Raw genomic sequence first — 11,952 nt, forward strand, 5'->3', positions numbered from 1 at the left:
AGGTACAATTCTGCATTGTTTTATGTTGCCATTGCATAATGCAGGCGGTCCGTATCTTGCTCACAAGCACTTCAACAGAGATGGCGATGAAATGTGGGGTAGTTAACAAGATAGCACAGGGTCTCAATCATCATTGCTGTGCCCAGCAGACCGTAATACTAATTCCATGAAAATCACCATTCGAAAGAGTGGGAGGGTTTAATTTCCTCCTCTTCCCTGAAACCAAACTTCTCGTCTGGTAAAATCGCCACCCCCTCGTAACATCTGTTTGGCTTCGCTTTGAAATAAAAAAAAGAAAAGAAAAAGCCGTAAAGACGGTGTTGCAGGGTGGCACAAGCAACAGCAGATGTTCCAATGCTGCGTTCAGTCCTTAATTAAAGTTTGACTCAGCTTCTCTGAGTTTTTGTCATCCTTCTTCTCCCCCCTACCTTGCACACAAGAGCTTCTCTCTACAACATTATTTATTATTCTTTGGTGGGAGCTGCCTTGTTGCTTTTCTGAGTTAGATAGTGCTGCCAAGTTCCCTCCCCTCACTCCTCTGTTGTCTTCTTTTCCCTCAGCCGTTTCTGGCCGAGGTGCAGGCTCTGGCATCATTTTGTTCAGATTTCTCCTATCCCGCCCTTTCACAAATCTGAACGCTCAAGGCAGTTATGTTGATGCAGCTACAAGCAGACTGGGAGACGGGCTACTTTTGAAAATGTGTCTGTGCTGTGGCCAAGTTTGACTGTAACACTGATTGCCGAGGGCAGGATAAGGTGTGCCTTTTGAATGAGCTAAAAACAGCTTGTGCCATGTTTTGAAAACAGCTCATGTAGTGATGGCTCTGAAATGTGTCTTTTTTTTTTAGTAGTTTGGGAGACGGAAAAGTCATGTATGGCCAATTCTAAAATATGTTTCAGCTTGATGATGTTTTTGCATGGAAAATTGAAACTTTTCTGCCCCCTTTGTCCGTTCTAAAATTAATCACTGGTTTTATGCCTCTGTTTATTAAGCTACACTCAAAATTCACTGTTGCCTCAAGTGCCAGTTGGACAAATACTATCCGTCATGTGTCAGAGGGCAGGCAGACAGAGTCTGCTGGTGCACCAGGGGCGATGTCACGCTGATCTCGAGGGCCAAATGAGGTCACACTCTGAAACAACGGAGAGCCCGAGCCGATCAACCAGAACAGCCGCATTCTTCCACAATGGGAAACAAGGTTCCTACTGCATTCCAACCAAAATCACAGATCTTGGTGAGGCAGAGGTGGGAGGAAGGCCCCAAGAGAAGGACTTGGAGAGAAAGGAAGTAACTCCTCCCAGCTGCCACGCATCAGCACATCACACCAGTCACAAGTTACACACCCCATTTAATTTGGAATGTGGTGGCCCATCAAGAGCTGAATGGTATCGCTGGCGCATTCCTTCATGTTTGCTGGCAGCGTCGTCACATGCTCGGCCTCCTTAGCTGAACCAGAAAATCTACCAGATGAGAGAACAGACTCGCTTGGGCAAGCTCAACAATATTCTGAAACAACCAATGAGCAACACTTAAAGATGACTGACTTATGTGACAGCTCCTGGTAGGGAGAAAGGAGGTCAGGGTCAGAGGTCACCGAGCACAACTGGAGCCATCATGGGATAGCAATGTGTAGCTTGCACTCGCACCCACCTAAACACCCCTCCCCCATGATGCAGTAGCAGCTCAGAGGTTCTTTCCAGGCTGGGCAAAAAGCAACACAAGGGCAATAAAACCTCCATGGCCTCACACCAACTTTAAAGTAGGGATCAGTCTAACCTTTGACCTCCCCCTATCCCACCCCTTCTTCCAATTTGGAGGCCTTCTCCTCCTGCTCTTCTTTTATTTCTGGTTACAGTCGGTCCACCATTGTCTGGCCTGAAGTACTTATTCCCAGAGTGCCCCAGCTCTGCTGGCCTCTCTGCAGGGGGCTGAGGAGAAGGAGACGACTTAAAAGCACCCCCGGGACGTCGTTGCAGCACGGAGGTAACCCAGGTCTGCTAAAAGAATTAGACTGAGCAGCCACCAATGTTTGACACAACATGCCGTCGAGTGGTTTTCTCCTTAACAAGCTATGTAAGGGAGGAAAGGGGTGGAAATGGGTTTTACGGTCCTCGAGCACATGTTTTCACAGAGGGAGTAGAGGAAAAACATCCGGTCTTTCAGAGCATCCTAAAACTTTTGTCTCAAGTTGTTGGATGTTAGAAGAAGGTTCTCCAAGCTGTTCATCAATGCCTACCAGGAAGTTGTCGGTCAAGAAAGAAGCAATGTTATGAAAAAAGTTTATAAACCTTATTTGAAGCCCTGTTGCATTGAGCTGCTTATGAAATATCAGTGTTATCATTTGCCTCCTAAAGCCCCTGACCTTTGCTAAGTATTTGCATTGATTTGCAAGAGGTGGGGGGTAGTATTACTGGGTAACGGTAGCGTCTGCGAGTAGAGAAAAGTCCCTTGTACATGTGTCTATGGTCGACATGCTATGCAGTGGCACAATGCCAACACACAATGGAGGCCAGACTCGGCGGGCTACTCATCACTTCTCCCTCTTTAACCCTTTGAAAGGAACACAAAAGAGGGAGCTGACAAAGAAGCTGTGGAAAGAAAAGGAGGTAGTAGAGAAAGGAGGTGTAGGATATTCTATGCTGCTTCAGCACCGTTTTAAGTGGAGTTTCAGACAACACAGTTGTAATTTGACATTTAAATGTGGCTCCACCGTTTTTCCAAGAATCCAAACAATTTCTCAGGCAAGGACATTACACTTTTGGCGTTTTTCCATTACATGGTACCTGCTCGACTCGCCTCGACTCTACTCGCCGCACTGTGCGTCCGTTTTCCATTGGAGATTTTAGTACCGCCTCAGCTTGGCTGGTCATCACAGCGGCGCCGCAGTAAACAGCCCTGTTGTAACGCGACACACACAGAACGTCGAAGGTGTGTTGTTGTTGCCACAGCCAGAAGACACATTTTGTTTCAAATAAAGCTGGAGGCAGAAAAAAAAAAAAAAAAAAAAACACAGCTGGCTAAACTATTTAAAAATGGCGGGTTTATTCAGGACACCCCCCTCTGACGCTTTCACGTTACCTTTTGGTAACACCTCAGCTCGCTTGGAACCTCGACTGAGGTGGTACTAAAAAAAAGTTCCTGTTAGCAGGTATCAGGTACTTTTTTTCATAATGGAAAACCAAAAAAGGTGAGTCGAGCAGGTACCAAGTGGCAAGTGCCATTTGATTAGGGCTGTAGAGTAACTACCCTGCTCCTACTACAAAGTATAACGGCTTGCACTATTATTTATGTTCCAGTGTTCTTTAAAATAACATTTCTGTGGTTACAATATCTATTTCTGTTGTTAAAGCAACACTATGTAACTTTTCCCGCTTCGGTCCCCCTACAGGTTGTCTCATTGGAACTACAGCTGCAGCTAAGAGTTACTTATGGCGTTTTTCCATTACATGGTACCTGCTCGACTCGCCTCGACTCTCTCACCTTCCTTTTTTGGTTTTCCATTATGAAAAAAAGTCCCTGGTACCTGCCAACAGGTACTTTTTTTAGCATCACCTCAGTCAAGGTTCCAAGTGAGCTGAGGCGATACCAAAAGGTGACGGGAAAACCTGCAGACTACTGATTGGTCGGAGAGAATCGTCACTAATCACTGCGTCATCATTGCTAGCGACAGACGGGAGTGTCCTGAACAAACCCGCCGATTTTAGCGGTGTTTTTTTTTGCTGCCTCCAGCTTTATTTGAAACAAAAGTTGTCGTCTGGTGTACGTTGTACTAAATCTGCAATGGAAAAAGGAGGACGGGGCAACGCGGCCGAGCCGAGCCGAGTAGAGCTGCTACTAGTAGTGGGTAAGCGCTAATAGTGTTGCTTTGACAGCAATCATTTGTAATCTGGATAACAGTTTCAAATAGACTAATACTGCTTTCAGTAAGAGCTTAGAAATGTTTTGAGTTGGCCCCAAACCCTGACAGGTCCCCACTTGGCCCTGCTGTGAAAAAGTGGCTACTGAGAGTTACACGTGGGGAGGTGAGAGGCTGGGAAGTACTCCAAAGTGATTTAGGGCTAAAGCTACTCAAAATCTACCCTTCTTTTTGCAGCTGAAGTGGGATCGCACAGTGGATTTGAGAAGGCTAACTGCCCTTTCTGTTACGCTGAAAAACGAAAATGTTTTTTTCCTTTTACTGGTTTTCTGTGAAGTGTCTGCCTACATAAGACCTCACCAAACACACACACACACACACAAGCCAAAAGCACCAGCCCACATCTAAAGAGTGCCAGGCATTCAGGGAAAAAAATGAGTGATAAACAAAATGAATAAATGAGCACTTATCTCCATCTGGTAAACACACATGCAGGTGCTGACATCAGAGTGTGTGGTTTATGAGCCATGGAGCGTGTGTGCACGTGTGACTGTGCGCACACACAAACACAAGCCAGAGTGCATTTAAAAGAGAGGAGAGGGAGAGTGATCCTGCCTGTGTCCAACGCGCATATGCACACACTTTCTCAATGCCCACCACTGCCTCAGGGGCGACACCACCATACTGCTGACCTCTCTGGAATAAGTCGCCCTTCCTTCCGCTAACATGGGGGTTGTTGCTGGCTAGTCCACAACCCAGCCACAGTAAAGGGGCCAGACAGGCAGCTAGCTGATTAATAGGCTAGCCCACGGCCATGCTTTCCCTGGGCAAGTGGCTCTCTTCAAAGGCCCGCCTTCTATTAGTCTTATTTACAGGGCTGGGAGAACAGACCGCCTGAATTAGTTAGGATACCCCTTGGTAAATACAACAGAAACCAGGAGGCTGTGTGTGGGCAAGAAGGGGGGATGAAGGATGGAAGACAGGAATGAAGAAGTGGGAGCTACAGAGACTAAAGGGGGGGGGAAGCAAGCAATTATGAGCTGCTGCACCATTAACATTAATCACAACAATAAATGGCTATGTGCTTGTGTAAACTCTTCACTGTTTCATCTACTCCACAGTGGAGAGTCCTACCTTACATTAAACACGAGGAGTCCCCATGCTCGCACACGCACAAACACGTTCAGATAGCATCCTGTATACCATCGTCATGTACACTGTGCACACTGATGATTATCTCGATGCAAATACATGCACACACCCACAGTGCCCTGCCTCCTCTCTCACACAGTGGTTCTCATTAACAAGCCAAACATGCCTGAAGAGGCAGACAGACTCTAGTGAGCACAGTAAACAACCAGTAGGCTCCCTCGTCTAAACGGAGTCAGCAACACACACTTTCTGCCAATGATACTGACAGGCTGGGCCAGATGCAATATACTTAAAGATCTGCTTTTTTTCGCGCTGAACCAGTGAAATCTGGTGTTCTTTGCTCAAAAGCAACTTAGGAAGGCAAACATTGGATGATTGGTGATGGCCTCGACCACATCCCAACATTTTAGACGCTGACATATTCCGACATACCAGAACAATAATACTGTACGGTGACACCTTATCATGTACATCTACACTTGTTCAATCAATAGAACACTATAGATCTACAGTGGTGTATTCATTGGACACTATAGAGGACGCTTGTCATTTTCATATTTTTTTTTAATCAAGAGGAGGTTTTTTTTTTACAATTTACATTGAAATTGTACGACCCCACATGATTACTGCCTAATAAACCCTGATAAATAACCAGATCTTTTTTATAAGGTTTAAGGAGGGACCTGAGTTTCATTTACATCTTGTAGGCTATATTGATTTTGGACTAAGCAAGAAATAGAATAAAAATTATACGTGAATAATCAGAATAACAAAACGTACTACGTGTAACCTGCCATGCCAGCTGTGCAGTTTAGCAATACAATTATACAGATGACAGGTATAGTTGCTGTCTTACGTTTCAGAACGGAACTGTGACTTCCTAATATGATCGATAGCAGGCCCCAGCTCTTCTTCACAGAAGGAAACGCAACAAGAGATCCATTTTTTTATGGCCACACAAATCGGGGACCTGAGCTGCCTGTCTGAGTCAAGTGTCTGAGGTGTGGTGGACAGAATGCTGACAAGAGCATCGGCATGCCGGGGAGGAAACCTCATATGCTGAGACCGTGCACACTAGCTGCGGGGGCGGTTGTTCGTGCCCTACAAGTCAACCTCATCCTCACTCTGCTTATCACGCCAACCAAACTAATCAACAACTCTTTTAACAAAAAGGAGACCATGTACATTCTTTTCGTCAACAGGCGGCACAGACTACAGTGGAATTTATTTTCAATTTGCAGCCAGATTAGCAGGCATGTTTTTGATACTGTCAGAACGACAGACATTTTTCTATTCCAAGTCGTCTTGAGTGAGTGGTCTTTTTAGTGCCTGCTTCAAAAAGCATCCCCCGTATCCGAGCAGCTGTCACTTTCAGCAGGAACTGTGGAGGATGGAAGCGGGGGAGGGGTCCTTTGAAGGAATGGTTAAAAGTGGGCGATAAAAATAAACTGGGAGAGAGGAGAAAATTAATTATACATAACAGACAGTTCACTTGGATGAGCGTGACAAAGAAAGAAACTAAGGCTGCTACACAAAAAAAAGCCATTTTCTGGCTCAGGAAATTTGTGCTCTGCCACCACAGTGGTCATATTTATTTGGCTACATCTAAAGTGAGGAATGCAACAAGGAATCTTTTTTGAGAAGGTCAAGGCATCAAACAATACAGACAAGGCTTTCATTTCAAATTCTTCACACTGGTGCTCACTTCATGCATCCTCTCTAATTCAGGCAGTTTCCTGGGACCAAAATAAAACTACCAGCCCCGAGCTCACTCCCCTTCTTACAAATGTGATGGAGCTTGCAGATAGCTCAGTCTGCCTTAAAATTCACTTCTGATTGGCACTGATGAGGGTTTATGCTGCTGGCTCACCTGCAAACTCACCTCTTGATATGATTCGTAATGCAACAGCACTTTGCAGTTCAACACCGCCCACTGACTCTCAATCCTAGCTTCTTATTCGGGCCAAATGGAGGTCATTCCTATTTGAGCAGTCAGTCAGACAGGCCCGCCAGGTATTGGCGAGTGAGTTTATTTCATATTAAGGCTTGTCGGCTGGAGAGGTGTTAGCACCATGAGAGCTGTGTGTCTGTGTGTGTTTGTGGATGTGTGTATACAACAAGGCCTTGGGGTAGAGCCCTGCTGCTGGTCCTTCTTTAGTGCGTTTTAATATTGCTGCTGCTGTGTGGCTCCTGGCCTCAGGGCGCCACACAACCCCCAGAGAGAGACCAAGTAAAAACACTCAAATAGAGAGAAAGAATGGGACGAGGCTCCGAAAGAGATGAGGTGACAACATCGCGAAGGCTAAGAGGATTTGACAGAAGCTTAAAACATGAAACATGTTTATATAAAAAAATAAATAAATAAAAAGTAAAAGGCAGACAAACAGTTTGAATAAAACACGCTCGGAGCAGAGCGCCAGCAACACAGCTAACATCTTTAGCAAGAGTGACACAAATGAAAACGTATGTAATAAAAACATGTCATCTCCATCGGCTACGATATGAAAGCAGATATTGCATTACAGCGCCGCTGTGCCAAGGAAGCCCTCGTTCACACATTGGGGGGGGGGGGTTTAGACCATGGCGTACCCGACACTCTGACATAACACCTGTGTTGGTTTGAGAAGGGATTCTCTTTTTGTTGTAGTAAATGCTTCTTCATGCACTGAGCCAAGGCAAGCCATCTAGTCTAGACTAGTCATCCCACCAAAAATACTGAAGAACTGAAAAACGGAAAATAGGGGAATTTTAAAACTGCTAAATTATGCCTGGGAGTCTGGACACAGAGAGAGAGAGAGAGAGAGAGAGAGAGAGAGAGAGAAGAGTAGGCCTTATATGTGCATGGTCTCAGGGAGGAGAACCAGCATGAAAGAAGAAGGGAGAATGGGGAGACAGATCGGGAAAATTAAAGTAAGAAAAGGCAGAGAGAGAGGTGGTGTGGAAGAATGGAGGTAGACTAGCTGCAGACAACGATGGGCTCCTGACAGGAAGAGAGGGATAGAGAAGGGGAGATTGAGAAAAGAAAGCCTGAGTGGCAGCATAAGTCTGGAGGCAGGCAAGAACGGGAGAGGAGTAGGCAGAGAGAGAAGGCGAGAAGAGGAAATGCCTAAACATGAGGTTGTCACATTGGTTTAAAATGTCGAACAGTAAGGGAAACTGGAAAAGGAGCTTGATTGTGCAGTCTAGCAACACACACACAGACACACACACTGTGAGCGTGAACACAGTCTATATATCGACTCTCCGCATGAAAGCAATAAATCACAGTACAGCATACCCTGAAGGATACAGTTATGCACTTAAAGTCCTTTCACATATATAAACAATTTCAATGAACCAGTGAAGTAGTTTTTCACTCCAACTGAGAAAGTCCCATGTGAGCGTGATGGAATTTAATTCAAATCCCCTTTAATTCCTTTTTCTAAAATCCTTCATCAATAAATACACTAAGACAGGCCAGTCTTACAGTGCCAAACCACGATTCAGTTCTCACTTTAGTATAGCTCTTCTGCTTTGTCATCCATCTACAATCTAATTAGACCTTAAATATGCCACTCACTGAAAAGTCCAGAGGAATGCGGCAGGGGGCGAGCCACACAAAGGCAGGACCGGTGGGGTGCAAAGTGCACATGTCAGCTTGAATTCCAAAGTTTGGACATCACAGATTTACCCTTCACGGCAGCAGCCAGACCGGACAGGGCAGACTTTCAAAATGCATGACACTGCTGGTCTATCGTGGGTCAGATCTGTATCATAATTAGGGAAGATTGTGGCAAATTGCTTATAATGTTCTGCCTGGGTTGCCAGCTTTCATGTGAAATGCCATTCAAGGTCACAGTTTTGCCAAAACAAAATGATTTTCTGAAGACCTTGGCTGTATATGGTGGGAACTTTCTGAAAACCATAAAGGGATTTCCATCTAGGTAAGATTGTTTCTCACAGATCTCCCCTAATTCTATTCCTATTTATGTCACATAAGAATATGTGGTTATTCGGACATGTCTAAACATTATGATCCATAGTTCTCCCGTGGATAATCACTTGAAGTATTTTTTCTTCTTCACACAAGCAACCTAGAACATTTTGTCATTTCCACACTTGTCAGCTAAATAAAACAAAATGTGATTACATAGTCCTTGCACAAAGAGAGTCATCACTATGTTTGGTTACATTACTGCCACTCCTTGCTGTCAGTCACACTCATGTACAGTAATGCTTGTTTTGATTAAACAAGTTAGGTGCACCTCTGTTGTTGTGTGGCTGGTGAGATATGTCAGTCTGTCTGTGGTTACATGAGTTGAAGCTGTGACTGGGGACGGACCACCTCTTAAACAAACAGTTCAAAACTCACACCTCACATTTAAATGATGTGGGATTAGAACTGTGGCATAAGTGTTTGGTGTTATGCTGGTCAGCATTTAACTGTCATGAGGCAAAACTGGGTCATGTCACGCATATCTGTTTCTTATATGTGTTAGAGTGGTGCCACAGAATATAAAATACACCAATAAATACCACTAGGTTAATTCAATCTAAAATGCACAGTGAATACACTATAGGACTCCTACTTAAATATTAAATGAATGTTGCTGTGTTGTTTTTTGTGATCTAGGCTTTTTGTCTGGCCTCCCTCGTTTTCCTTAAAAAAAAAAAAAAAAAAAAGGTTCAAATGATGTCTAAGCTCTTGCTCATCTAATATGATTCATGAATACATGTTTAAAATGGGCTTCAAATGAATTCACGTAGTAGCGCGGGGTCGGGGGGTAGTCTAATTTGGTTAACCAGGATTTGATTAAAAAAAATAGAACTGAGGAGAATCCGATAGAGCAATGAGAGCATGTTCAATAGCTGACAAACAATGCGCACTCAACACACCCACAGACAGCACTCACCACTCCATCCCTGCTCAAAACTGGAATTCAATTGCTGTCGAATTACAAAGCTTACAAATTGCCTCTCATTCGTTAGCAGATTAAGGATCTTTTCACACCACACCAACACAATTTCTAATTATTGTAAAGCTAATAGGCTAATCGATTTTTTTTAATTTTTTTTTTTAAGTAAGCTCCACGTCCCTCTGGAGAGATCCAACACAAGTCCTCCCTTAGGTCAATTTAAGAAAGCCGGGGGACAGCTACATTTACATGTGAGGGAAAAAACAAGCAGCAAACAAGCATGAAAGCAAATGTTTAATCTAAAACCAATGCATCCCCTCCAGTCTCCCCGGACTATTTATCCAGGCGACAGTGAATGTCAGCTCCCTGAATACCTGTAATTATGTATGGTGGTCGGCATTCCTCCTCTGAGGCAATGCAACAGCCATACGCACCCTCAGCAAGATGCCTGCTGTTCCCGCAGGTTTCGTTTTATTACAAGACTCTAGATATCACTGCAAGACGAAGCTTTTCCAGATCAGAAAAGTCTGTTTTTACTGCGGCCGACGTTTTCAAACCAACCAGAAACTCACCTCACACTGCACCAAATCCGAGGTTACTTGCAAAAGAAACACCAACCTGTTCTTAGTTTCAAGTGCCAGGTGGTTACAGCGAAATAATTATAAAAAGAAATGTCCAAATTAATTAAGTTAACCACCTAAAGCCTCGTTCGGCGCCCAAAATATCCGCAGTTTTACAGTTTGGTGTGGATCAATCCCACTGGTGGTCACACCGGGGCGAACATTCAACACACCGCTAACACAAACACAAGCATCCTTCACACAGCAATACACGCATAAATAACTGGATATTAGAGCTACTCTACATCCCCTTCGTGCCCTTTTCACGCATGGGTTTGGTAGGAGCCTCAAGCTCTTCAAACTCGTGGAGAAACCAGACGCCGAGAGCGGAGAAGCGGGGGGAACACAACGACCAACTCACCACACGGAGCAATGGAGAGAAAAAAAAAACGTAACCTAAATATTTCAGCCGGCTCCACCAAAACCCGTTCCTTCCACACGAAAAAAAGAGGCTTGCACGGAGTTTTAACGGTACTTACAGTTTCAAGTGATCCGTAGGTTAGATATCCTCGCCATGTTTTTAAATTCCAAAACTTAGGGACATTCCACTCTGGTCACGGAGCGGCGGTGCTCTCTCTCCGGCGGCTCCCTGCGTGTGAATGGAGAGGACAGGAATGCAACTCCGGCTCCAGGAGGAGGGAGGAGGCGCTCTGCTGCTGCAGTGCCGCTTCGAGCCCATAGAGGGCGCTCCGGGCCGAGTGCTGGTGTGACAGGGACATGTGTGAGCCTTTACATTACATTGTTATTTCAACAATTCGCCTTTCCCACACTTTTACAAAATAATTTATTTTATGTTGTACCCAATTTAACTTTATTTAACTTTTACATATATTAATATTCTTATACTTTATATTTAATAGTAATTTAATGTCATGTTTTCAGTTGTATTTTAATCAATTCATGTCCATTTTAACTTTTGTCTACAGTAAAAGTTTTTTTTAAGTTACATGAAGCACTTTTTTTGTACCTATGTGTGTATTGCACGGATTACTGGTATTACTTTCTGTCATATTTTAGGTATAAGTAACAACTTACTTGACAGGTAAGAGAAATTGGCAAAATACTAATTCAGGAAATGCATACAAAATCAAAACTCATTCTGTGCCACATTTTGATGTAGAACACCGTTTTTTTTAATTATTATTTAATTTTCACATTCACTGTAAAAAATACTCCCAGAAGTAATCATTTGATTTTACATAAATGTCCATCACCATAATGTCTACACTGTACCATATAAGTATGGTAAGTTAAACAGTTCTCTTTAAAATAGAGTATTCATTTGCTACTCAACTCAAGCCCGGGGCCAAACTCAAAAGTGTGAATAAAACAGAATCATAGACATTGTTAATGTCTATTACCACGCCAACAAATACAAAAAATCATAAAAGTATTAAAATCATCATTATTGTAATTGTCATCATGACAA

The 11,952-nt window shown here is 43.8% G+C and overlaps 1 protein-coding gene across 4 annotated transcripts in view; it reads right to left on the minus strand.

Annotated features, from left to right (window-relative positions):
* Positions 1-11,120, minus strand: part of plxna1b (plexin A1b) — a 197,189-nt gene extending 186,069 nt beyond the window's left edge. For all 4 annotated transcript variants that reach the window (XM_078248071.1, XM_078248069.1, XM_078248070.1 and 1 more), the window contains exon 1: positions 11,003-11,120. The gene's annotated coding sequence lies outside the window, so the exon portion shown is untranslated. The remainder of the gene's footprint in view (positions 1-11,002) is intronic.
* Between the last annotated feature and the right edge of the window lie 832 nt (positions 11,121-11,952).

The sequence above is a fragment of the Sander vitreus genome, chromosome 4 (genome assembly GCF_031162955.1).
Source record: "Sander vitreus isolate 19-12246 chromosome 4, sanVit1, whole genome shotgun sequence".
In the NCBI taxonomy this organism is placed as follows: Eukaryota; Metazoa; Chordata; class Actinopteri; order Perciformes; family Percidae; genus Sander; species Sander vitreus.